The sequence below is a fragment of the Phyllobates terribilis genome, unplaced genomic scaffold, assembly GCF_046119375.1.
Source record: "Phyllobates terribilis strain yellow unplaced genomic scaffold, ASM4611937v1 Scaffold_763__1_contigs__length_703860, whole genome shotgun sequence".
In the NCBI taxonomy this organism is placed as follows: Eukaryota; Metazoa; Chordata; class Amphibia; order Anura; family Dendrobatidae; genus Phyllobates; species Phyllobates terribilis.
In genome coordinates, this window is record NW_027363523.1 from 681,201 (window position 1) to 702,402 (window position 21,202).

General features: G+C 45.3%; 11 non-coding genes across 11 annotated transcripts; all 11 read left to right on the top strand.

The window, feature by feature from the left end:
* The first annotated feature begins 473 nt into the window (after nucleotides 1–473).
* On the top strand, nucleotides 474–664 carry LOC141238885 (U2 spliceosomal RNA). The gene has a single exon (XR_012304331.1). It is a non-coding gene; the product is annotated as a U2 spliceosomal RNA (small nuclear RNA).
* Nucleotides 665–1,779: 1,115 nt separating this feature from the next.
* LOC141238887 (U2 spliceosomal RNA) lies at nucleotides 1,780–1,970 on the top strand. The gene has a single exon (XR_012304333.1). It is a non-coding gene; the product is annotated as a U2 spliceosomal RNA (small nuclear RNA).
* A 1,119-nt stretch (nucleotides 1,971–3,089) lies between these two features.
* Nucleotides 3,090–3,280, top strand: LOC141238888 (U2 spliceosomal RNA). Its single transcript, XR_012304334.1, has one exon. It is a non-coding gene; the product is annotated as a U2 spliceosomal RNA (small nuclear RNA).
* Nucleotides 3,281–4,396: 1,116 nt separating this feature from the next.
* On the top strand, nucleotides 4,397–4,587 carry LOC141238889 (U2 spliceosomal RNA). Its single transcript, XR_012304335.1, has one exon. It is a non-coding gene; the product is annotated as a U2 spliceosomal RNA (small nuclear RNA).
* A 1,118-nt stretch (nucleotides 4,588–5,705) lies between these two features.
* On the top strand, nucleotides 5,706–5,896 carry LOC141238949 (U2 spliceosomal RNA). The gene has a single exon (XR_012304391.1). It is a non-coding gene; the product is annotated as a U2 spliceosomal RNA (small nuclear RNA).
* A 1,115-nt stretch (nucleotides 5,897–7,011) lies between these two features.
* LOC141238890 (U2 spliceosomal RNA) lies at nucleotides 7,012–7,202 on the top strand. The gene has a single exon (XR_012304336.1). It is a non-coding gene; the product is annotated as a U2 spliceosomal RNA (small nuclear RNA).
* A 1,117-nt stretch (nucleotides 7,203–8,319) lies between these two features.
* Nucleotides 8,320–8,510, top strand: LOC141238892 (U2 spliceosomal RNA). Its single transcript, XR_012304337.1, has one exon. It is a non-coding gene; the product is annotated as a U2 spliceosomal RNA (small nuclear RNA).
* A 1,117-nt stretch (nucleotides 8,511–9,627) lies between these two features.
* On the top strand, nucleotides 9,628–9,818 carry LOC141238893 (U2 spliceosomal RNA). Its single transcript, XR_012304338.1, has one exon. It is a non-coding gene; the product is annotated as a U2 spliceosomal RNA (small nuclear RNA).
* Nucleotides 9,819–10,935: 1,117 nt separating this feature from the next.
* On the top strand, nucleotides 10,936–11,126 carry LOC141238894 (U2 spliceosomal RNA). The gene has a single exon (XR_012304339.1). It is a non-coding gene; the product is annotated as a U2 spliceosomal RNA (small nuclear RNA).
* A 1,120-nt stretch (nucleotides 11,127–12,246) lies between these two features.
* Nucleotides 12,247–12,437, top strand: LOC141238895 (U2 spliceosomal RNA). The gene has a single exon (XR_012304340.1). It is a non-coding gene; the product is annotated as a U2 spliceosomal RNA (small nuclear RNA).
* Nucleotides 12,438–18,611: 6,174 nt separating this feature from the next.
* LOC141239041 (U2 spliceosomal RNA) lies at nucleotides 18,612–18,801 on the top strand. Its single transcript, XR_012304475.1, has one exon. It is a non-coding gene; the product is annotated as a U2 spliceosomal RNA (small nuclear RNA).
* The last annotated feature ends 2,401 nt before the right edge of the window (nucleotides 18,802–21,202 follow it).

A 21,202-nucleotide genomic window follows, 5' to 3' on the forward strand; every position in this document is an offset into this window, starting at 1 on the left:
CCAGGTATCCCGCCTGCAGTAGACGGAATGTGGCAATGGAACGCTGGCTGCGCGTGTCATAATAGGCTCTGAGCCTTTATATACCTGCGCACAGCAGCAGCCACCTTCAGTCTGCTGCTGGACAGCCAGCAGCAGCAGCAGCAGGAGAGGTAATTAATCAGCAACCCTCCTGCTAAGGGTAGACAGCTGCTCGTTCCACCCCCCCCCCCCCCCGCCTTAATTGGTTCTCCTCCCTTCCAACGTTGTTGAGGCGGGTGGGAACAGCCGGGGGTTGAGGGTACTGTGCTAAAAGAGGTGGAGTTATGCAGATCTAAAACGCGTGGATTGCAGCAGCAGCAAGCCGAAAAGTGCAGGCATGTGAGGGATCTAGAGGTTGACAGCATGTCTTCTTAACGGGAGTCCAGGTGGCCATCTCCACAAATGGACTTTTCAGAATCCTTGGGTGGCACCGTAGTCGGAAACCAATTCTGGTTATCGCTTCTCGGCCTTTTGGCTAAGATCAAGTGTAGTATCTGTTCTTATCAGTTTAATATCTGATACGTCCCCTATCTGGGGACCATATATTAAATGGATTTTTAGAACAGGGAGATGGAAAAAGAGCTTGCTCTGTCCACTCCACGCATTGACCTGGTATTGCAGTATCTCCAGGACCGGTGCACCCCTTCTTTAATGCAGTTTCTAAAATCAGAAAGAATTGAATTCAATGCTTTTTGTTCATTTGGCTTGTTTGTCGGATTTTGGGATGGACTCTTTGGTTTGCTTTTCTTCTCCTCATTGGATTTTTCATGTTAAAAGTTGCAGAAGCCAGATGACAAGCTCATTTTGGTTCAACTTCAGCAACTGTGCATTGCATTGCCATGTAATGTAATGCAATGCTATCTATCTAGCTCTCCCTCTATACTTCCTTTTGGATAAACAGACATATTAGGCAAGCATTTTGGAGCTTTCACCTAAATAACTACAGGTGGTGAGATAAGCTGCACAATATAATTGACCTTTCAGTATATTGTTGCACACACACCATCTATTTAGCAAATGCCTTTGTTATCAACAGCAGCCTTTTAAACTCACCTGAGCTAACAGGTATGTGCGCTGGTTACTCTGCTGCGCTTAAAATTTCTTTTTTGGTTTGCTACAATGCCTTTTCTGAAACGTTGTCTCCCTCTGCTGGAACACTGACTTCTTTCATTTAATGCCTGCAGACTATAAAAGAGAAACCAACCCAAAAAGTTTGGTTGATTAGTCTGTGGCATTCTTTTAAACTGTTGCTTATGGCGGTCTCTGTGAGCTTCTCAGTGACATTCAGCCATCCAGGTATCCCGCCTGCAGTAGACGGAATGTGGCAATGGAACGCTGGCTGCGCGTGTCATAATAGGCTCTGAGCCTTTATATACCTGCGCACAGCAGCAGCCACCTTCAGTCTGCTGCTGGACAGCCAGCAGCAGCAGCAGCAGGAGAGGTAATTAATCAGCAACCCTCCTGCTAAGGGTAGACAGCTGCTCGTTCCACCCCCCCCCCCGCCTTAATTGGTTCTCCTCCCTTCCAACGGTGTTGAGGCGGGTGGGAACAGCCGGGGGTTGAGGGTACTGTGCTAAAAGAGGTGGAGTTATGCAGATCTAAAACGCGTGGATTGCAGCAGCAGCAAGCCGAAAAGTGCAGGCATGTGAGGGATCTAGAGGTTGACAGCATGTCTTCTTAACGGGAGTCCAGGTGGCCATCTCCACAAATGGACTTTTCAGAATCCTTGGGTGGCACCGTAGTCGGAAACCAATTCTGGTTATCGCTTCTCGGCCTTTTGGCTAAGATCAAGTGTAGTATCTGTTCTTATCAGTTTAATATCTGATACGTCCCCTATCTGGGGACCATATATTAAATGGATTTTTAGAACAGGGAGATGGAAAAAGAGCTTGCTCTGTCCACTCCACGCATTGACCTGGTATTGCAGTATCTCCAGGACCGGTGCACCCCTTCTTTAATGCAGTTTCTAAAATCAGAAAGAATTGAATTCAATGCTTTTTGTTCATTTGGCTTGTTTGTCGGATTTTGGGATGGACTCTTTGGCTTTGCTTTTCTTCTCCTCATTGGATTTTTCATGTTAAAAGTTGCAGAAGCCAGATGACAAGCTCATTTTGGTTCAACTTCAGCAACTGTGCATTGCATTGCCATGTAATGTAATGCAATGCTATCTATCTAGCTCTCCCTCTATACTTCCTTTTGGATAAACAGACATATTAGGCAAGCATTTTGGAGCTTTCACCTAAATAACTACAGGTGGTGAGATAAGCTGCACAATATAATTGACCTTTCAGTATATTGTTGCACACACACCATCTATTTAGCAAATGCCCTTGTTATCAACAGCAGCCTTTTAAACTCACCTGAGCTAACAGGTATGTGAGCTGGTTACTCTGCTGCGCTTAAAATTTCTTTTTTGGTTTGCTACAATGCCTTTTCTGAAACGTTGTCTCCCTCTGCTGGAACACTGACTTCTTTCATTTAATGCCTGCAGACTATAAAAGAGAAACCAACCCAAAAAGTTTGGTTGATTAGTCTGTGGCATTCTTTTAAACTGTTGCTTATGGCGGTCTCTGTGAGCTTCTCAGTGACATTCAGCCATCCAGGTATCCCGCCTGCAGTAGACGGAATGTGGCAATGGAACGCTGGCTGCGCGTGTCATAATAGGCTCTGAGCCTTTATATACCTGCGCACAGCAGCAGCCACCTTCAGTCTGCTGCTGGACAGCCAGCAGCAGCAGCAGCAGCAGGAGAGGTAATTAATCAGCAACCCTCCTGCTAAGGGTAGACAGCTGCTCGTTCCACCCCCCCCCCCGCCTTAATTGGTTCTCCTCCCTTCCAACGGTGTTGAGGCGGGTGGGAACAGCCGGGGGTTGAGGGTACTGTGCTAAAAGAGGTGGAGTTATGCAGATCTAAAACGCGTGGATTGCAGCAGCAGCAAGCCGAAAAGTGCAGGCATGTGAGGGATCTAGAGGTTGACAGCATGTCTTCTTAACGGGAGTCCAGGTGGCCATCTCCACAAATGGACTTTTCAGAATCCTTGGGTGGCACCGTAGTCGGAAACCAATTCTGGTTATCGCTTCTCGGCCTTTTGGCTAAGATCAAGTGTAGTATCTGTTCTTATCAGTTTAATATCTGATACGTCCCCTATCTGGGGACCATATATTAAATGGATTTTTAGAACAGGGAGATGGAAAAAGAGCTTGCTCTGTCCACTCCACGCATTGACCTGGTATTGCAGTATCTCCAGGACCGGTGCACCCCTTCTTTAATGCAGTTTCTAAAATCAGAAAGAATTGAATTCAATGCTTTTTGTTCATTTGGCTTGTTTGTCGGATTTTGGGATGGACTCTTTGGCTTTGCTTTTCTTCTCCTCATTGGATTTTTCATGTTAAAAGTTGCAGAAGCCAGATGACAAGCTCATTTTGGTTCAACTTCAGCAACTGTGCATTGCATTGCCATGTAATGTAATGCAATGCTATCTATCTAGCTCTCCCTCTATACTTCCTTTTGGATAAACAGACATATTAGGCAAGCATTTTGGAGCTTTCACCTAAATAACTACAGGTGGTGAGATAAGCTGCACAATATAATTGACCTTTCAGTATATTGTTGCACACACACCATCTATTTAGCAAATGCCCTTGTTATCAACAGCAGCCTTTTAAACTCACCTGAGCTAACAGGTATGTGAGCTGGTTACTCTGCTGCGCTTAAAATTTCTTTTTTGGTTTGCTACAATGCCTTTTCTGAAACGTTGTCTCCCTCTGCTGGAACACTGACTTCTTTCATTTAATGCCTGCAGACTATAAAAGAGAAACCAACCCAAAAAGTTTGGTTGATTAGTCTGTGGCATTCTTTTAAACTGTTGCTTATGGCGGTCTCTGTGAGCTTCTCAGTGACATTCAGCCATCCAGGTATCCCGCCTGCAGTAGACGGAATGTGGCAATGGAACGCTGGCTGCGCGTGTCATAATAGGCTCTGAGCCTTTATATACCTGCGCACAGCAGCAGCCACCTTCAGTCTGCTGCTGGACAGCCAGCAGCAGCAGCAGCAGGAGAGGTAATTAATCAGCAACCCTCCTGCTAAGGGTAGACAGCTGCTCGTTCCACCCCCCCCCCCGCCTTAATTGGTTCTCCTCCCTTCCAACGGTGTTGAGGCGGGTGGGAACAGCCGGGGGTTGAGGGTACTGTGCTAAAAGAGGTGGAGTTATGCAGATCTAAAACGCGTGGATTGCAGCAGCAGCAAGCCGAAAAGTGCAGGCATGTGAGGGATCTAGAGGTTGACAGCATGTCTTCTTAACGGGAGTCCAGGTGGCCATCTCCACAAATGGACTTTTCAGAATCCTTGGGTGGCACCGTAGTCGGAAACCAATTCTGGTTATCGCTTCTCGGCCTTTTGGCTAAGATCAAGTGTAGTATCTGTTCTTATCAGTTTAATATCTGATACGTCCCCTATCTGGGGACCATATATTAAATGGATTTTTAGAACAGGGAGATGGAAAAAGAGCTTGCTCTGTCCACTCCACGCATTGACCTGGTATTGCAGTATCTCCAGGACCGGTGCACCCCTTCTTTAATGCAGTTTCTAAAATCAGAAAGAATTGAATTCAATGCTTTTTGTTCATTTGGCTTGTTTGTCGGATTTTGGGATGGACTCTTTGGCTTTGCTTTTCTTCTCCTCATTGGATTTTTCATGTTAAAAGTTGCAGAAGCCAGATGACAAGCTCATTTTGGTTCAACTTCAGCAACTGTGCATTGCATTGCCATGTAATGTAATGCAATGCTATCTATCTAGCTCTCCCTCTATACTTCCTTTTGGATAAACAGACATATTAGGCAAGCATTTTGAAGCTTTCACCTAAATAACTACAGGTGGTGAGATAAGCTGCACAATATAATTGACCTTTCAGTATATTGTTGCACACACACCATCTATTTAGCAAATGCCCTTGTTATCAACAGCAGCCTTTTAATCTCACCTGAGCTAACAGGTATGTGAGCTGGTTACTCTGCAGCGCTTAAAATTTCTTTTTTGGTTTGCTACAATGCCTTTTCTGAAACGTTGTCTCCCTCTGCTGGAACACTGACTTCTTTCATTTAATGCCTGCAGACTATAAAAGAGAAACCAACCCAAAAAGTTTGGTTGATTAGTCTGTGGCATTCTTTTAAACTGTTGCTTATGGCGGTCTCTGTGAGCTTCTCAGTGACATTCAGCCATCCAGGTATCCCGCCTGCAGTAGACGGTATGTGGCAATGGAACGCTGGCTGCGCGTGTCATAATAGGCTCTGAGCCTTTATATACCTGCGCACAGCAGCAGCCACCTTCAGTCTGCTGCTGGACAGCCAGCAGCAGCAGCAGCAGGAGAGGTAATTAATCAGCAACCCTCCTGCTAAGGGTAGACAGCTGCTCGTTCCACCCCCCCCCCCCCGCCTTAATTGTTTCTCCTCCCTTCCAACGGTGTTGAGGCGGGTGGGAACAGCCGGGGGTTGAGGGTACTGTGCTAAAAGAGGTGGAGTTATGCAGATCTAAAACGCGTGGATTGCAGCAGCAGCAAGCCGAAAAGTGCAGGCATGTGAGGGATCTAGAGGTTGACAGCATGTCTTCTTAACGGGAGTCCAGGTGGCCATCTCCACAAATGGACTTTTCAGAATCCTTGGGTGGCACCGTAGTCGGAAACCAATTCTGGTTATCGCTTCTCGGCCTTTTGGCTAAGATCAAGTGTAGTATCTGTTCTTATCAGTTTAATATCTGATACGTCCCCTATCTGGGGACCATATATTAAATGGATTTTTAGAACAGGGAGATGGAAAAAGAGCTTGCTCTGTCCACTCCACGCATTGACCTGGTATTGCAGTATCCCCAGGACCGGTGCACCCCTTCTTTAATGCAGTTTCTAAAATCAGAAAGAATTGAATTCAATGCTTTTTGTTCATTTGGCTTGTTTGTCGGATTTTGGGATGGACTCTTTGGCTTTGCTTTTCTTCTCCTCATTGGATTTTTCATGTTAAAAGTTGCAGAAGCCAGATGACAAGCTCATTTTGGTTCAACTTCAGCAACTGTGCATTGCATTGCCATGTAATGTAATGCAATGCTATCTATCTAGCTCTCCCTCTATACTTCCTTTTGGATAAACAGACATATTAGGCAAGCATTTTGGAGCTTTCACCTAAATAACTACAGGTGGTGAGATAAGCTGCACAATATAATTGACCTTTCAGTATATTGTTGCACACATACCATCTATTTAGCAAATGCCCTTGTTATCAACAGCAGCCTTTTAAACTCACCTGAGCTAACAGGTATGTGAGCTGGTTACTCTGCTGCGCTTAAAATTTCTTTTTTGGTTTGCTACAATGCCTTTTCTGAAACGTTGTCTCCCTCTGCTGGAACACTGACTTCTTTCATTTAATGCCTGCAGACTATAAAAGAGAAACCAACCCAAAAAGTTTGGTTGATTAGTCTGTGGCATTCTTTTAAACTGTTGCTTATGGCGGTCTCTGTGAGCTTCTCAGTGACATTCAGCCATCCAGGTATCCCGCCTGCAGTAGACGGAATGTGGCAATGGAACGCTGGCTGCGCGTGTCATAATAGGCTCTGAGCCTTTATATACCTGCGCACAGCAGCAGCCACCTTCAGTCTGCTGCTGGACAGCCAGCAGCAGCAGCAGCAGGAGAGGTAATTAATCAGCAACCCTCCTGCTAAGGGTAGACAGCTGCTCGTTCCACCCCCCCCCCGCCTTAATTGGTTCTCCTCCCTTCCAACGGTGTTGAGGCGGGTGGGAACAGCCGGGGGTTGAGGGTACTGTGCTAAAAGAGGTGGAGTTATGCAGATCTAAAACGCGTGGATTGCAGCAGCAGCAAGCCGAAAAGTGCAGGCATGTGAGGGATCTAGAGGTTGACAGCATGTCTTCTTAACGGGAGTCCAGGTGGCCATCTCCACAAATGGACTTTTCAGAATCCTTGGGTGGCACCGTAGTCGGAAACCAATTCTGGTTATCGCTTCTCGGCCTTTTGGCTAAGATCAAGTGTAGTATCTGTTCTTATCAGTTTAATATCTGATACGTCCCCTATCTGGGGACCATATATTAAATGGATTTTTAGAACAGGGAGATGGAAAAAGAGCTTGCTCTGTCCACTCCACGCATTGACCTGGTATTGCAGTATCTCCAGGACCGGTGCACCCCTTCTTTAATGCAGTTTCTAAAATCAGAAAGAATTGAATTCAATGCTTTTTGTTCATTTGGCTTGTTTGTCGGATTTTGGGATGGACTCTTTGGCTTTGCTTTTCTTCTCCTCATTGGATTTTTCATGTTAAAGTTGCAGAAGCCAGATGACAAGCTCATTTTGGTTCAACTTCAGCAACTGTGCATTGCATTGCCATGTAATGTAATGCAATGCTATCTATCTAGCTCTCCCTCTATACTTCCTTTTGGATAAACAGACATATTAGGCAAGCATTTTGGAGCTTTCACCTAAATAACTACAGGTGGTGAGATAAGCTGCACAATATAATTGACCTTTCAGTATATTGTTGCACACACACCATCTATTTAGCAAATGCCCTTGTTATCAACAGCAGCCTTTTAAACTCACCTGAGCTAACAGGTATGTGAGCTGGTTACTCTGCTGCGCTTAAAATTTCTTTTTTGGTTTGCTACAATGCCTTTTCTGAAACGTTGTCTCCCTCTGCTGGAACACTGACTTCTTTCATTTAATGCCTGCAGACTATAAAAGAGAAACCAACCCAAAAAGTTTGGTTGATTAGTCTGTGGCATTCTTTTAAACTGTTGCTTATGGCGGTCTCTGTGAGCTTCTCAGTGACATTCAGCCATCCAGGTATCCCGCCTGCAGTAGACGGAATGTGGCAATGGAACGCTGGCTGCGCGTGTCATAATAGGCTCTGAGCCTTTATATACCTGCGCACAGCAGCAGCCACCTTCAGTCTGCTGCTGGACAGCCAGCAGCAGCAGCAGGAGAGGTAATTAATCAGCAACCCTCCTGCTAAGGGTAGACAGCTGCTCGTTCCACCCCCCCCCCCCCCCCGCCTTAATTGGTTCTCCTCCCTTCCAACGGTGTTGAGGCGGGTGGGAACAGCCGGGGGTTGAGGGTACTGTGCTAAAAGAGGTGGAGTTATGCAGATCTAAAACGCGTGGATTGCAGCAGCAGCAAGCCGAAAAGTGCAGGCATGTGAGGGATCTAGAGGTTGACAGCATGTCTTCTTAACGGGAGTCCAGGTGGCCATCTCCACAAATGGACTTTTCAGAATCCTTGGGTGGCACCGTAGTCGGAAACCAATTCTGGTTATCGCTTCTCGGCCTTTTGGCTAAGATCAAGTGTAGTATCTGTTCTTATCAGTTTAATATCTGATACGTCCCCTATCTGGGGACCATATATTAAATGGATTTTTAGAACAGGGAGATGGAAAAAGAGCTTGCTCTGTCCACTCCACGCATTGACCTGGTATTGCAGTATCTCCAGGACCGGTGCACCCCTTCTTTAATGCAGTTTCTAAAATCAGAAAGAATTGAATTCAATGCTTTTTGTTCATTTGGCTTGTTTGTCGGATTTTGGGATGGACTCTTTGGCTTTGCTTTTCTTCTCCTCATTGGATTTTTCATGTTAAAAGTTGCAGAAGCCAGATGACAAGCTCATTTTGGTTCAACTTCAGCAACTGTGCATTGCATTGCCATGTAATGTAATGCAATGCTATCTATCTAGCTCTCCCTCTATACTTCCTTTTGGATAAACAGACATATTAGGCAAGCATTTTGGAGCTTTCACCTAAATAACTACAGGTGGTGAGATAAGCTGCACAATATAATTGACCTTTCAGTATATTGTTGCACACACACCATCTATTTAGCAAATGCCCTTGTTATCAACAGCAGCCTTTTAAACTCACCTGAGCTAACAGGTATGTGAGCTGGTTACTCTGCTGCGCTTAAAATTTCTTTTTTGGTTTGCTACAATGCCTTTTCTGAAACGTTGTCTCCCTCTGCTGGAACACTGACTTCTTTCATTTAATGCCTGCAGACTATAAAAGAGAAACCAACCCAAAAAGTTTGGTTGATTAGTCTGTGGCATTCTTTTAAACTGTTGCTTATGGCGATCTCTGTGAGCTTCTCAGTGACATTCAGCCATCCAGGTATCCCGCCTGCAGTAGACGGAATGTGGCAATGGAACGCTGGCTGCGCGTGTCATAATAGGCTCTGAGCCTTTATATACCTGCGCACAGCAGCAGCCACCTTCAGTCTGCTGCTGGACAGCCAGCAGCAGCAGCAGCAGGAGAGGTAATTAATCAGCAACCCTCCTGCTAAGGGTAGACAGCTGCTCGTTCCACCCCCCCCCCCCGCCTTAATTGGTTCTCCTCCCTTCCAACGGTGTTGAGGCGGGTGGGAACAGCCGGGGGTTGAGGGTACTGTGCTAAAAGAGGTGGAGTTATGCAGATCTAAAACGCGTGGATTGCAGCAGCAGCAAGCCGAAAAGTGCAGGCATGTGAGGGATCTAGAGGTTGACAGCATGTCTTCTTAACGGGAGTCCAGGTGGCCATCTCCACAAATGGACTTTTCAGAATCCTTGGGTGGCACCGTAGTCGGAAACCAATTCTGGTTATCGCTTCTCGGCCTTTTGGCTAAGATCAAGTGTAGTATCTGTTCTTATCAGTTTAATATCTGATACGTCCCCTATCTGGGGACCATATATTAAATGGATTTTTAGAACAGGGAGATGGAAAAAGAGCTTGCTCTGTCCACTCCACGCATTGACCTGGTATTGCAGTATCTCCAGGACCGGTGCACCCCTTCTTTAATGCAGTTTCTAAAATCAGAAAGAATTGAATTCAATGCTTTTTGTTCATTTGGCTTGTTTGTCGGATTTTGGGATGGACTCTTTGGCTTTGCTTTTCTTCTCCTCATTGGATTTTTCATGTTAAAAGTTGCAGAAGCCAGATGACAAGCTCATTTTGGTTCAACTTCAGCAACTGTGCATTGCATTGCCATGTAATGTAATGCAATGCTATCTATCTAGCTCTCCCTCTATACTTCCTTTTGGATAAACAGACATATTAGGCAAGCATTTTGGAGCTTTCACCTAAATAACTACAGGTGGTGAGATAAGCTGCACAATATAATTGACCTTTCAGTATATTGTTGCACACACACCATCTATTTAGCAAATGCCCTTGTTATCAACAGCAGCCTTTTAAACTCACCTGAGCTAACAGGTATGTGAGCTGGTTACTCTGCTGCGCTTAAAATTTCTTTTTTGGTTTGCTACAATGCCTTTTCTGAAACGTTGTCTCCCTCTGCTGGAACACTGACTTCTTTCATTTAATGCCTGCAGACTATAAAAGAGAAACCAACCCAAAAAGTTTGGTTGATTAGTCTGTGGCATTCTTTTAAACTGTTGCTTATGGCGGTCTCTGTGAGCTTCTCAGTGACATTCAGCCATCCAGGTATCCCGCCTGCAGTAGACGGAATGTGGCAATGGAACTCTGGCTGCGCTTGTCATAATAGGCTCTGAGCCTTTATATACCTGCGCACAGCAGCAGCCACCTTCAGTCTGCTGCTGGACAGCCAGCAGCAGCAGCAGCAGCAGGAGAGGTAATTAATCAGCAACCCTCCTGCTAAGGGTAGACAGCTGCTCGTTCCACCCCCCCCCGCCTTAATTGGTTCTCCTCCCTTCCAACGGTGTTGAGGCGGGTGGGAACAGCCGGGGGTTGAGGGTACTGTGCTAAAAGAGGTGGAGTTATGCAGATCTAAAACGCGTGGATTGCAGCAGCAGCAAGCCGAAAAGTGCAGGCATGTGAGGGATCTAGAGGTTGACAGCATGTCTTCTTAACGGGAGTCCAGGTGGCCATCTCCACAAATGGACTTTTCAGAATCCTTGGGTGGCACCGTAGTCGGAAACCAATTCTGGTTATCGCTTCTCGGCCTTTTGGCTAAGATCAAGTGTAGTATCTGTTCTTATCAGTTTAATATCTGATACGTCCCCTATCTGGGGACCATATATTAAATGGATTTTTAGAACAGGGAGATGGAAAAAGAGCTTGCTCTGTCCACTCCACGCATTGACCTGGTATTGCAGTATCTCCAGGACCGGTGCACCCCTTCTTTAATGCAGTTTCTAAAATCAGAAAGAATTGAATTCAATGCTTTTTGTTCATTTGGCTTGTTTGTCGGATTTTGGGATGGACTCTTTGGCTTTGCTTTTCTTCTCCTCATTGGATTTTTCATGTTAAAAGTTGCAGAAGCCAGATGACAAGCTCATTTTGGTTCAACTTCAGCAACTGTGCATTGCATTGCCATGTAATGTAATGCAATGCTATCTATCTAGCTCTCCCTCTATACTTCCTTTTGGATAAACAGACATATTAGGCAAGCATTTTGGAGCTTTCACCTAAATAACTACAGGTGGTGAGATAAGCTGCACAATATAATTGACCTTTCAGTATATTGTTGCACACACACCATCTATTTAGCAAATGCCCTTGTTATCAACAGCAGCCTTTTAAACTCACCTGAGCTAACAGGTATGTGAGCTGGTTACTCTGCTGCGCTTAAAATTTCTTTTTTGGTTTGCTACAATGCCTTTTCTGAAACGTTGTCTCCCTCTGCTGGAACACTGACTTCTTTCATTTAATGCCTGCAGACTATAAAAGAGAAACCAACCCAAAAAGTTTGGTTGATTAGTCTGTGGCATTCTTTTAAACTGTTGCTTATGGCGGTCTCTGTGAGCTTCTCAGTGACATTCAGCCATCCAGGTATCCCGCCTGCAGTAGACGGAATGTGGCAATGGAACGCTGGCTGCGCGTGTCATAATAGGCTCTGAGCCTTTATATACCTGCGCACAGCAGCAGCCACCTTCAGTCTGCTGCTGGACAGCCAGCAGCAGCAGCAGCAGGAGAGGTAATTAATCAGCAACCCTCCTGCTAAGGGTAGACAGCTGCTCGTTCCACCCCACCCCCCCCCCGCCTTAATTGGTTCTCCTCCCTTCCAACGGTGTTGAGGCGGGTGGGAACAGCCGGGGGTTGAGGGTACTGTGCTAAAAGAGGTGGAGTTATGCAGATCTAAAACGCGTGGATTGCAGCAGCAGCAAGCCGAAAAGTGCAGGCATGTGAGGGATCTAGAGGTTGACAGCATGTCTTCTTAACGGGAGTCCAGGTGGCCATCTCCACAAATGGACTTTTCAGAATCCTTGGGTGGCACCGTAGTCGGAAACCAATTCTGGTTATCGCTTCTCGGCCTTTTGGCTAAGATCAAGTGTAGTATCTGTTCTTATCAGTTTAATATCTGATACGTCCCCTATCTGGGGACCATATATTAAATGGATTTTTAGAACAGGGAGATGGAAAAAGAGCTTGCTCTGTCCACTCCACGCATTGACCTGGTATTGCAGTATCTCCAGGACCGGTGCACCCCTTCTTTAATGCAGTTTCTAAAATCAGAAAGAATTGAATTCAATGCTTTTTGTTCATTTGGCTTGTTTGTCGGATTTTGGGATGGACTCTTTGGCTTTGCTTTTCTTCTCCTCATTGTATTTTTCATGTTAAAGGTTGCAGAAGCCAGATGACAAGCTCATTTTGGTTCAACTTCAGCAACTGTGCATTGCATTGCCATGTAATGTAATGCAATGCTATCTATCTAGCTCTCCCTCTATACTTCCTTTTGGATAAACAGACATATTAGGCAAGCATTTTGGAGCTTTCACCTAAATAACTACAGGTGGTGAGATAAGCTGCACAATATAATTGACCTTTCAGTATATTGTTGCACACACACCATCTATTTAGCAAATGCCCTTGTTATCAACAGCAGCCTTTTAAACTCACCTGAGCTAACAGGTATGTGAGCTGGTTACTCTGCTGCGCTTAAAATTTCTTTTTTGGTTTGCTACAATGCCTTTTCTGAAACGTTGTCTCCCTCTGCTGGAACACTGACTTCTTTCATTTAATGCCTGCAGACTATAAAAGAGAAACCAACCCAAAAAGTTTGGTTGATTAGTCTGTGGCATTCTTTTAAACTGTTGCTTATGGCGGTCTCTGTGAGCTTCTCAGTGACATTCAGCCATCCAGGTATCCCGCCTGCAGTAGACGGAATGTGGCAATGGAACGCTGGCTGCGCGTGTCATAATAGGCTCTGAGCCTTTATATACCTGCGCACAGCAGCAGCCACCTTCAGTCTGCTGCTGGACAGCCAGCAGCAGCAGCAGCAGGAGAGGTAATTAATCAGCAACCCTCCTGCTAAGGGTAGACAGCTGCTCGTTCCACCCCCCCCCGCCTTAATTGGTTCTCTTCCCTTCCAACGGTGTTGAGGCGGGTGGGAACAGCCGGGGGTTGAGGGTACTGTGCTAAAAGAGGTGGAGTTATGCAGATCTAAAACGCGTGGATTGCAGCAGCAGCAAGCCGAAAAGTGCAGGCATGTGAGGGATCTAGAGGTTGACAGCATGTCTTCTTAACGGGAGTCCAGGTGGCCATCTCCACAAATGGACTTTTCAGAATCCTTGGGTGGCACCGTAGTCGGAAACCAATTCTGGTTATCGCTTCTCGGCCTTTTGGCACGATCTATCAGGTTTACCTGTGTGGTCTTACCTGTGAGGTGCTCTTGGTACCCTTTCTCTCGGCCTGGGGGGATCGTTCCTCTTCGGAGGGACTTAACCCCCCTGCTGCTATTGGGAGGAAGGATTAGTCCGGGAGCAACGGGAAGGGATCCCATGAAGGCTTGCGCCTTTCAGAGAGAAGAGTCAGTACGTTCCTAAGTGAAGGATGCCGGCAACGCTCACATATTCATCGGGTGATGCCCGGATGCGGAACACTGTGAGGATTGAAGTTGGAGCAGCATCGAGGATGGAGAAGAATTTGGACTACATCTGCCATAGGATTCTTCTTGGAGTTCTGGAGTTTCGGCGGGAAGACATATTCTGCTTCCAGGACAACGAGTACAAGGGGACATACACCATCACCTTCAAGAGCCAGGGATGCTGTCAGCAACTCGTACAAAAGGTAAATGAGAAAAACTACTTAGATGAATTGGATGGACTAACCTTTTGTCTCTTGTATGCTTATGACGAGATCCCCATCGTGGTGCATTTCCCGAACCCCTTTGTGGAAGCTGCAGACATCTCGACCTACCTTACCCGCTATTGTGATGATTTGAGATACCTGGGTACTGTGAAGAACGCGGTAGGCTTCTGGTGCGGCAAGAGAAGGTATATGGCCCGTCTAAAGAGGGACCTTAGTGGAGTGGGAGGAATGCTACACCCTCCCTCAACCTTCGTAATCGGTAAGAGCAGAGGCTACTTATTTTATCCTGGAATGCCAGTATGTTGCAGGAACTGTGGACAAATGGGTCATACCCAAACGTCCTGCACGGGCAGGAAAGTAGACCGCTGCAATAATTGCAGCTGTTACGGACATTTAATGAAGGACTGTCCCGCTGGGAGGAAATGTAATCTCTGCGGTGAGGCGGGGCACATGTTCCGAGGATGCCCCAACAGGACCAGGACCAGGACCTACGCAGAAGCTGCATCTTCTGAAGCTGAGCCGATGCGCCCACCGGTCTTCACTGGCAGGCCGGCGTCGGAGGGCGGTTCGAAGGGCGAGAAGGCTGGGATGGAGCAGGGAGCCGGAGGCCCCTCTGGGGCGGCACCTGCATCGAAGTCCCTTAATGATGGGCGGACCTCGCATGGACCGGAGCGGGGGGGTCCTCCTTCTGGGAGGGTATCCTCCGTATCGATGGTTCCCGATACCGATCCTGTTGGGCTGGAGGGTGGTGCCCCTGTGCGGTTGGCTACAGGGGACCACGCAGCGATGGCCTCAGGATCTTCCAGGGCGATTAGCCAGCCAGATGAGGGGGCTTTGCTTCTAGGTGGCGAACATCAGGAAATCTGTGTTGCTGATCTTGTCCTGATGGACCAGTCTCCCCCCCTGGAGGAGGTGGAGGAAGAGGAGGACTGCACCAGTGACCTAGTGGAGTCTGCCCCGAAAAAGAGACGGAATGTCGAAGCCCCAGCGTCTCCTGGAATGTGGCTGGGAACCGTGACCTACGAGGGGGCAACCGCCGGCTCACAGAATATCGAGTCGTTTGGGTCCTCTAGCCCGGATGTCCTGGAGCAATTTGATATACAGGGCTTTGAGTCAGGTGTCCTCATGGAAGATCCACCACCCTGACCTATGAATGCCCACATTAAGACTTGTCTCACTGAATGTGAGGTCATTAAAGAGCCCAGTTCGTAGGGCTGCTCTATTCAAGTATTTAGAAACCACTGACTTTGACATATGTTTATTACAGGAATGCGGGATACAACATGCACTAAATTATAATGACATCAAGACAGATTGGAGACTGGGGCCCTCCATCTGGTCTGGCTCCAATGACAACAAGTCAGCGGGGGTGGGCTTCCTCTGTCGTGGGAGAAATATTACTATAAATGCTGTCACAGAAATAGTACCAGGCAGAGTGGTTTTAGTGCATTTTAAATTTAATGGTTTTACCGTACGTATAATGAATATTTATGCTCCCCCTGATAAGCAAGAGAGAATTAATTTATTTGGGATATTGCCATTGTACTGTACTGGGTCATCTCCCCTGATCGTAGGGGGTGATTTTAATTGTCTTTGTGCTAGTGAACAGCGAGCAGGGGGTGACCCTTTACGCAAATTGGATAAGTCATGTCATCTATTGAAAGATTTTATAACTGATTTTAAATTATGCGATGCGTGGAGGTCACTTCTGCCGACGGACCCTGGTTATACGTGGTCCGGAAGAGGGGTGTCCTCCAGGATCGATTTTATTTTCCTATCAGATGATTTTAACCCTGTAAAATGTGTTTTAACATCAAATATATTTTCTGACCATAAGGGCTTGGAGGTGCATCTAGAATACCGGGATGAACAGAGGGTCAACAGGGGCCTCTGGCGTCTAAGTACTTACCTGCTGGAGGACCCTCTGATTCGACAAGACTTTGGTAAAGCCTATCAAGCCTGGCGGCGACAAAAACCTTCTGATGCCCCTATGGTAACCTGGTGGGAAAATTTGAAAAAAAAAGTCAGAATGTTTTTTATAAAAGCAGGGAGACGTAAAGCTAGAGAGAAAAAAAGATGTTTTAGTGATCTTAACACCAAACTGCAAACACTTTTTAAATTCAAAGAGCTAGGGGTGGAGGTGGGAGATGATATTGCTAGCCTAAAAACTGAAATTCAGAACTGCATAGACACAAAGGGGAAAGAGATTATTTTTAACTCTAGAGTGCAGCACTTGGAGGAGGGGGAGAAGTGCTCTCGCTTCTTCTTCAAAAAAGTCATGGATAAAAGAGAAGTGATCACAAATCTAGAGGGTGAAACATCTATGCAGGGAATGTTGAATGCTACTTTTAACTTTTATAAGCATCTTTTTAGTAAAAAGTGTATAGATGAGTCCTTTTTATCTGATGCTCTTAATGATCTCGATTTTAAGTTAAATTTTACAGACCAGGAGTTTTTAGAACGCGATATTGTTTTAGAGGAATTATTTTATGTTTTTAAAAGTTTCTCTAAGGGTAAAGCACCTGGGTGTGACGGACTACCTGTAGAATTTTACCTTACTTTTTGGGACATTTTAAAAGAGGACCTTTTTATGCTTTTTAAAGAAGTTTTTATTTGTGAACAGTTGCCATTTTCGTGGAGGAGAGGAGTGGTGTCTTTGATATATAAAAAAGGTGACCGCAGTACTCTAGCGAATTGGAGACCCATAACTCTCCTAAATGTTGATTACAAGGTACTTGCTAAGGTGGTTGCAGACCGGCTCAGGAGTGTCATTGCCAAACTAATCCGGCCTGAGCAGGTTTGTAGTGTACCAGGCAGAAGTATTTCAGAGGTTTTAAACGTATTAAGGGATGTAATTTGGTATTCCAGAGACCGGGGTCAAAATGTAGCTCTTTTAGCCCTAGATTTTGAAAAAGCTTTCGATAGAGTCTCTCAAAGATTTCTTTTTAGAGTTTTAAAAAGAATGGGTATCCCTAATATGCTTTTAAATTGTATTAAGATTTTATATAAAAATTGTTTTAGTCAAATTTCTCTTAATGGCTTTTTAACAGATGGAGTTCCCCTTGAGTCCGGAGTGAAGCAGGGATGCCCCTTGTCGCCCATCCTGTTCATCTGCGCCATGGAGCCCCTGCTGAGCGCAATAAGGAAAGACAAAGTGATTAGAGGGGTTCCTGTTCCTGGCGGAGGTGGCAGTGATGTGAGAGTCTTTGGCTACATGGATGACGTGACGGTTGTGTGCGTGGACCCTGCTTCCCTCCGGAGGGCGGTGTTGCGCATTGATTTTTTTTCCCAGGCATCCGGTTTTAAACTTAATTTAAATAAATCTGAATGTCTGACTTTGGGATCCTGGGACACCGCCCAACTCCCGCAGCTCACTATAAAACGAGACAATGTAAAAATTCTTGGAGTTGTTTTTAACGAGGAGAATGTGGGAACTCAAAGCTGGGAGAATGTCATGGAAAAAATGTCAAAGAAAATATCATTTTGGGGTTTGAGGTCCCTAACAATGGAGGGGAAAATTTTAATTATAAAATCAGTGTTGTTACCCCTCATACTGTATATAGCTATGGTGTACCCCCCCTCTGATGTTTTAATTAAAAAAATGACTAGGATGATCTTTATGTTTTTATGGAACTCCAAAATGGAAAAATTAAGGCGAGAAATAATGAGGAAGAATAAAATGAACGGCGGAAGGGATGTCCCCGACTTACATATTTATTTGTATTTAAATTATTTCTGCTTTTGTTTCAAACATTTTAATGGTAATAGTGCGCTAAGTTATTTTTTAAAATATACTTGTGGGATGATTTTTAAAAGATGGTTTAAGTTGTCGTTGAATTCCCCTGTTTTACTATGTCCCCCCAAACACCAAGCAATCTTAGAAAAGACTGTTCGATTTTATAGCCTTGGTGATTTTAATATGGACATTTTTAAAGACCGCAAGAAGCTTTTATCTTTTCTGAGGAGGAATGAAGATGTGACCCCCATAGTAAATTTCTCAGAAGAGAGATCGAAGCAAGTTTGGAAGAATGTCTTCGGGAAATTCTTAGCAAATGGACATAAGGACGTCGCATGGATGGTGGTCCACCAGTGCCTCCCCACCAGAGAGTTTCAACACAGGAGAGGCCTGGTGGCCAGAGCCAAATGCCCCAGAGACTCATGTGTTTATGACGAAACCACCTTGCACCTTATGTGGAATTGCCCATTTGCACAGGAACTTTGGCACAAAGTTGGGATTCTTTTAAAATGGACTTGCGGTTTAAGAGATTTTAACCATGAATATGTTTTATATGGCCTTTTTAAATGTCCGACCCCTCAACAGTATTGTATATGTTGGTGTATGATTAACTGTTTTAAAGACGCCCTTTGGAAGGCACGCAATATTTTATTTTTTAAACGTGACGCTATTTCTGTGAAGGATTGTCTTAAAATTGCTTTTAGCCAGATGTATATTTATTACTTGAGGGATGTCAAATGTATTGGGAGAAGGGATGCTAATCGTATATGGGGTTTTTATGGGTGGAATTCTGTGTTTTAATAATGTACTGTTTGTGTTGTTGTTTTTAATTGTAAACCATCTTTTACGCACTTAATAAAATATGTTGAAACCTGATCTGTTCTTATCAGTTTAATATCTGATACGTCCCCTATCTGGGGACCATATATTAAATGGATTTTTAGAACAGGGAGATGGAAAAAGAGCTTGCTCTGTCCACTCCACGCATTGACCTGGTATTGCAGTATCTCCAGGACCGGTGCACCCCTTCTTTAATGCAGTTTCTAAAATCAGAAAGAATTGAATTCAATGCTTTTTGTTCATTTGGCTTGTTTGTCGGATTTTGGGATGGACTCTTTGGCTTTGCTTTTCTTCTCCTCATTGGATTTTTCATGTTAAAAGTTGCAGAAGCCAGATGACAAGCTCATTTTGGTTCAACTTCAGCAACTGTGCATTGCATTGCCATGTAATGTAATGCAATGCTATCTATCAAGCTCTCCCTCTATACTTCCTTTTGGATAAACAGACATATTAGGCAAGCATTTTGGAGCTTTCACCTAAATAACTACAGGTGGTGAGATAAGCTGCACAATATAATTGACCTTTCAGTATATTGTTGCACACACACCATCTATTTAGCAAATGCCCTTGTTATCAACAGCAGCCTTTTAAACTCACCTGAGCTAACAGGTATGTGAGCTGGTTACTCTGCTGCGCTTAAAATTTCTTTTTTGGTTTGCTACAATGCCTTTTCTGAAACGTTGTCTCCCTCTGCTGGAACACTGACTTCTTTCATTTAATGCCTGCAGACTATAAAAGAGAAACCAACCCAAAAAGTTTGGTTGATTAGTCTGTGGCATTCTTTTAAACTGTTGCTTATGGCGGTCTCTGTGAGCTTCTCAGTGACATTCAGCCATCCAGGTATCCCGCCTGCAGTAGACGGAATGTGGCAATGGAACGCTGGCTGCGCGTGTCATAATAGGCTCTGAGCCTTTATATACCTGCGCACAGCAGCAGCCACCTTCAGTCTGCTGCTGGACAGCCAGCAGCAGCAGCAGCAGGAGAGGTAATTAATCAGCAACCCTCCTGCTAAGGGTAGACAGCTGCTCGTTCCACCACCCCCCCGCCTTAATTGGTTCTCCTCCCTTCCAACGGTGTTGAGGCGGGTGGGAACAGCCGGGGGTTGAGGGTACTGTGCTAAAAGAGGTGGAGTTATGCAGATCTAAAACGCGTGGATTGCAGCAGCAGCAAGCCGAAAAGTGCAGGCATGTGAGGGATCTAGAGGTTGACAGCATGTCTTCTTAACGGGAGTCCAGGTGGCCATCTCCACAAATGGACTTTTCAGAATCCTTGGGTGGCACCGTAGTCGGAAACCAATTCTGGTTATCGCTTCTCGGCCTTTTGGCTACGATCAAGTGCTTTATTGCAGGAGATTGTAGTTGAAGGGTACTCCGGTACCCCTCTCCTTGGCCTGGCAGGATCGTCCACTTTGGTGGACTTAACCTGCTTGCTGCTATTAGGGAGAGGGCTTAGTCCCAGGGTAACGTGTTGCGATCCCCCAGCTTCCAGGTGTCTTTCGCTGCAAGAACACTGGGAGCGCAGATTGCAAGCGGCTGCAATTTGCAACCTTGTTGCGGTTTCCATGGAGGTTGACCCTAACCTCGTGCCTCTTTATGCGAGGCTAAAAAACTCTATCCGAGTTCACTTCACGGCGGGTGGCTCGGATATGAGGAAATTAGGGTATGTAGTCCAGGACGTGCTCAGGAACCTTCTTGGCGTGCAGAGGAATGAAATTCTGTCCATCCAGGATTATCCTAGAAGAGGTGACTATGACATCACATTCACCGGAGAAGGTATTTTCAGAGATGTTCTAGAAAAGTTAAAAAAAGTTGAAAATAGTCCTGTTCTGAAAGGGATACAAATTGTTGAGCACGTCCTGGATGAGGTAAGACTTGTTGTCGTAAAAGTATTTTCGCCTTTTGTTTCTGCTCCAGAAATTATGTCATTTTTAGCAATTTATTTTAAAAGTGTTAAATGTATTGGGAAGATACTTAATGAATATAACATATGGACATCTAAGTGGAAATTTCTTGTGAAGTGAATAAGAGATCCAAATACACCAGGTGGTATACGGCTTCCCCCTGCCCGTTTTAAAATTGGACAAACAAATGGGGATTTCTTCTTTTCTGGGATGCCAGTATATTGCAGAAATTGTGGGCGCTATGGTCATTCAAAAGAAAACTGTAATGTATCATGTAGAAATTGTGCTAGTGAAGAACATGAGACAAAAGAATGCCCTAAGGAAAAGAAATGTAGTTTTTGCCAGACTCCAGGTCACTTTTATTTTTCTTGCCCTCACAGATTTCGGGAAGATGAGCAAAAGGGAAAGTCCAAGACGTCCGACCAAGGACCAAAAGATCAGACCACCCCTCAGGAGGAGGAACAACAACCTGGAGCCTCTGGAGACAATAAGGGCGTACCAAATAGTGAAATGTCTCCAGAGTCTATGACAGGTAAAATACCAAATCCCAAAACCTGGCTGCAGGACCTGCGAGAGTCCAAAAGGAGGGCTGAGAAGGAGCAGAAGGGCACTACTGGTAAGGTCAAAAGGGACCGGCAAAAGGCCGACGCAGAAGCCCATGCCCAGTCTGGGTCTCCTAGGGCTGAGGGC